This window comes from Echinops telfairi, unplaced genomic scaffold (genome assembly GCF_000313985.2).
Source record: "Echinops telfairi isolate 266 unplaced genomic scaffold, ASM31398v2 ScPeMD7_443;HRSCAF=831, whole genome shotgun sequence".
NCBI lineage: Eukaryota > Metazoa > Chordata > Mammalia > Afrosoricida > Tenrecidae > Echinops > Echinops telfairi.
The window spans coordinates 85,411,420-85,416,789 of NW_022104341.1; the positions used below are offsets into that span (position 1 = coordinate 85,411,420).

The 5,370-nt window shown below is 44.5% G+C and overlaps 1 non-coding gene across 1 annotated transcript; it reads right to left on the bottom strand.

The window, feature by feature from the left end:
* Positions 1-4,939: 4,939 nt before the first annotated feature.
* LOC115870276 lies at positions 4,940-5,103 on the bottom strand. Its single transcript, XR_004046642.1, has one exon. It is a non-coding gene; the product is annotated as a U1 spliceosomal RNA (small nuclear RNA).
* Between the last annotated feature and the right edge of the window lie 267 nt (positions 5,104-5,370).

Consider the following 5,370-nt stretch of genomic DNA (forward strand, 5'->3'; position numbering starts at 1 on the left):
ACTTGGAGGAGAGGGGGTGGCGGTGGTGATGATGGGGGTGAGTGGAAGTAGGGGGACCTGGTGGGATCTGCATCAGAGATCCCTATCCCTCCCTCCCGGCACTACCACTTGCTGGAACTCACAATGCCAAGTTGAGACGCGTTGAAAAGCACCCACATTTGGAAACCCAAACAAAAGGCCTTTTTATTATGAAACCTCCCATGCACACACACAAATGCCTTCTCCCCCAACACACAGCTCACTCTGACTTGCCGCGAAGTCCACACTTGTAATGACTCCACAAGTCAAGACACAGGACTGTCGACCGCACGCTCCGAGCCCTTTCTCTGTGTGCCGTCTCACCTTTCTCCTCAAAGGCAATCAGTCGTTCTTCTCATGCCATGTCTGACGTTAGCGGCTTTTTCACGTTATGGAAATGAACTCCGAAAATATGGATGCTTTCATGTTTGGCTTCTTGGGTTCAACGTTATGTCTGTGAAATTCACCTATACGGTTGGATATAGTTGTGACTTCATTCTTTTTCACTAGTGTGTAGCATTCCATTTGGGCGACCATTCATTCATCCTGCTGTATGTGGCCTTTGGGTTGTTTTAGTGTCGGACTATTAAAAATAATGCTGTAACTTGCATTTTTGCAAACAATGCACATGTGCCAACATTCTGTTGAATAAACACTTAGGAGTGGAATTGCTGGATCACAGGAAATGCCTGTGTTGAGTCTTGGTAGATGATCTCAAACTGTTTTCTAAAATAGTGGACCCTACCGTTAGGGTTCTCTTGCTCCGTATCTCTGCCAACCATTGGCATCGTTAGTCTTTTTAATTAAAGCTGTGTGCAGTGCTGTTTTAGTATGGCTTTAAGTGGCATTGTCTTGTTGAAATTGAGCAATTGGATATATGATTTTTGGTGATGTGCTTGTTCTATTTATTTTGAAGTGTATATATTTTTGTTACTGATTGATTGGAATTCTTGATGCATTATTTATATAAGCCCTTTGAGGGCTGTGTCGGCTGCGAATTTTTTTTCCTGCCATACAGCTTCCCCTTTGACTCTCTTCATGGTGTCTTTTTGAAAACCGAAATGGAATCTTTTAAAATTTAAAAATAGGCAAGCATGTCAATCTTTCTCTTTAGAGCCACTGGGGCCTTCATATTACTTACGATATAACTTCCTACTTCAGGAGCCCTAGTGGTCTAGTGGATTATGATGGAGGCTGCTCACCGCAAGGACAGCGGTTTGAAACCCCCAGGCATTCCAAGGGAGGAAGGAGATGAAGCCTTCTGCCCCATAAAGATCTACAGCCTTGGGAACCCACGGGGGTACTTCAACTTGTCGCCGTGGCAAAGAAAATCATGCTTGGTAAAGTGGAGGGGCAGCAAAAAACCAGAAGACCCTCAAAGGGATGGAGTGACACAGTGGCTGCAACAACGGCGTGAGCTCCTCGCTGTCGGAGCCCGGTGGCACTGTGAGATGGGCGTCCATCTGCCAACCACCAGGTCTGTGGATGCAGATCCACCAGCCACTCGGAGGGCCATCTGCTCCCACTGAGATGTACAGCTTTGTAAACCCCAATCGGGCAATTTTACTCTGCCCTGGAGGGATGCTGTCTAATATCAGTGATGTCCAACGGAAACAGAGTGAGCCACATGTATAATTTTAAATATTTCCAGCAGCACATTAAAAGAGCAAAAAGCAGCAGATAAAATTCACCTTAGCAATATGTTTTTCAACCCAACATAGACAAATTATTATTTTAACATAAATAATTTTATTTTAATAAATAATTATTATTTAAAATATCAAAATTATTATTTTAACATAAATAAATAACATAAAATATTTTACAACAAAACTGTGAAACAGGAATATGTGTGACTTAGCACACTTAGCGCTGCTAGAACATAAATACCACGTCGGCGGCTCTAAGCTCTACCACAGCTCAGGAAGCCAGCAGCCTGAATTCAGGGCACTAGCTCTAGGGGAAAGCGTTCTCCTTCTGTTGGCTCTGGGGAACGGGCCCATCTCTTTTTAACAGCCCTGGGCCTGGTGTTCTGAAGAGATCTTCCTCGTGTCCAACGCAGAGACTTCAGGTCCGAAGGATGTGCTTCGCTCCTTGTTGGTAGGACTGAGACCCCTCCTTCTCTGCTCTTTTGTTCCTGCTGTCATGTCTGGTGAGATGTCTGCCACGATGAATGCCGTGCCCCAGAGAAAGTCCCCTGACATCAGATCAACGCTATGATCTGAGTGAGGGTGTTGTATCCTACCTGAACCCCCTCACAGTTGGTGAGCTGATCGCATCATGGGGAATGATTCCATCTTTACATAACTGCCGAATCACTGGGAATCATGGTCTAGTTAAGTTGACACATTTTTGTGAGACACAATTCTCTCCATGACACGATGTGAAGCAGACACCTATCAGAGAAGGACACCTCATGTATTTTCCACTAATAGTGATAGAGAAGTGGTAAGACTGCCCCCCATCAATGGCAGAGAACTTGTGAGAGCTGGTAAAACAAGGCAGCTTGTCAAGTCAGGCTCTCATAGGATTCATTGTACGTAATCCGTTTCCTTACTAAATTTATGTTTAACAGCATATCTCAAATGCTCAGTAGCTACATATGGGTAGAGCAGTGGTAGAATTATTGTTTTTATTTTTTTCCACTTAGATCTTCACTTTACCTGAAATTGATTTGTGGATAAGACAGGAGCCTAATTTCATCCAGCACCAATTTACTTAAAAGGTTATTCCTAGTCCCATTGTCTTGCCAAATGCTATGCTTGTTTGGTGGCTCAGGGGTGGGGGGGTGGTGGTGGGTGGGGTGGTGGGGGGGAGGGGTGGGGTGTCAATGTTCACATATATGCATCTATTTCATTTGTCTATTTCCCCCCCAGTTGTGTTATTGGAACATAATTTACATATCATACAATTCAATAGTTCCATCATTCAATCATATAAAGAATTGTACAATCATTACCACATCAATTTTAGAACAGCCCCCGCCCTCCATGTTAAATCACCTTTAGAATGAGTTGTGCAATCACAATCAGTTCTAGTGCTCCCTCCCCACTCCCGCCTTTAGTGTTTTATTCCTGAAATCCCTTTTCCTTCCCTATCACCTACTCCCAATCCCTGGAATCCCCTATAAACCCTTTTATCAGTTATTATCACTTTGCATCAAATCCTCCTGTGTTTCACAAATTGGGAAACCCAACAGAAACAAACAAACAAAATCGGAGTAAAGTGGTAAGGATAAAATAACAATAATATAAAAACAAAAATACAAATAATGAGTAAGAAAGAGAAGACCCCCATCAACGTTCAAAAAGTCAGGGAAGAAATTTTCTGTCATGGAACAAGTAAGAGACACTTACACCCAGAACACATTCAGGTTGGGTCTATAGGGAGGTCAACTGGTCAAGTACTGAGTTCTATCCAGCGCGGTCAAGGTTACCACGGTCAAGGTTACCTCGGTCTCTGCTTGATAGTAAGGCTGTTCAGGACTCTTGCCTGTGGCCAGAGCAGATCTGCCAGGGGCTCAGTCTGACCATATATCTGCAGTTGGGTTTTGGGCTCCCACTGTCCTCCTTAGCCTTCTACAAATCGAGTGTTCATAATTTTAGCTCTGATACTTTTCCCTTCGCCATATTCGAATTTTGTAATTGTCAACTTTGGATCACACAAACTGGTGTGCTTCATCCGTTTGGATTTAGTTGGATCTTTGCTTAGATGGCTGCTTGTTTGAATACAAGCCTTTAAGACTCCAGACATACAAGCCTTTAAGACCCCAGACACTACTCCAATTGATAGCCGGGCACCATCTACTTTCTTCACCACATTTTGCTGTAGCACCCTTATCTTCAGTGTTCATTAATGAAGGTGAGTGTTGAGCAGGGCTATGTTATCAGAGCTAACAGTTCTTGAATTGGGGCTAGACTTAAGTAGGAGCCCAGACTCCATCTGCTTGTTCATGGGGTTTGCACATCTCAGGTTTACTTTGGCTGTCATAATATGACAAAATCACAGTCCTGTAAGATCAACTACATCAATAGCAGACAGAAGCCAACCAGCAGCCAACAAACAGAACACATACACACTCCAAAAGAAAGAACGTTATAAAAGCAAGCTACAAGCATGAAAGCAAAAACCCATATAAATAAAGAAGTACAGCATTGTCAATCCCCATCCCCCACCCCGGGGTATAAGTCGATTGCACTATTATCATCATCAATTTTCCCAGTGACCCAGCACTGCAGACACTGTCGGTATGAGGAGTCTATGCAAGCACAGTTCCACCTGGAGCTGCAACCCACAAGGTTTTACCCTACACAGTTAGAGCTCTCGTTCAATTGGATGCTGTTCACCCTAAGTATGGGGACTGATGCCAGGGGGCACTTCCTGACTCAGGTCTTCCAAGTGCAGACCCCTGCTCAATGGATCACAACCGTTCGTGTGGGCACTTAGGTACTACCTGTATGGTGATCTTGGTCCCTTTCATTGGGCACCCACCAAGCCGGGGTTCTCCCCAAAGTCCAATGACCACCACTGCCACTTCCACATTTCTGGGGTGACCACTCTGTTTTCTCTCCCATCCACATACCCCAGCCCTCAGTCCAAGGGTGCTGGCAGCTTCGGGGCTGGGTACAGTTCATTCCGCAGGGCTTCTAGGTTTCCTTAGTCTATTTGCATAGGGTTGCATCAGGTTTATCATATCTGTTCATTGTCATCAAGTCGATTCCATGAGCATTGATGGTGGGTCCAAGGATTTCCTCTTGCTTGGATCCACAGTCAATGCTCAAGAGATCAAAGGACTCATTGCATTGGGTAAAGCTACTGCACAGACCTCTTTAAAGTGTTGAAAAGCTAGGGTGGCACTTTGAAGACTGATGTGTGCCTAACACAAGTCATGGCTCTCTCTCTCTCTCTCTCTCTTAATTGTTAGGGGAGAGTGTGAGCACAGTCCTCTGCTATCATAAACTTTGCAGCTGTGTTTCCCACGTTTGGGGAAATTGCAGGGGTCAGCACATCCAGAGCACAACGGATAAGCCTTGCCCTGGGAAAACCATTGTTGTAATTAGGACATTTCCCCCACCAGGTAAGTATTAAGTCATGGCATTTCTAATTCCCCCTTATTCATTTGAAGGCTGGCCATTGAATAAGGCAGACCTAAGAAACAGTGATGCATTTGAACTACGGTTTTGGCTAGAAAATTGAAAGTACCACAGACTGCCAAAGGAAGAAACACATCGATCTTGGAGGAAGTGCAGCCAGAATGCTCCTTAGAGACAGGAATGGTGACACTTGTCCCACATACTTTGCACATGTTCTCAAGAAAGACCAGTCCCTGGCAAAGGTCATCATGCTTGGTAA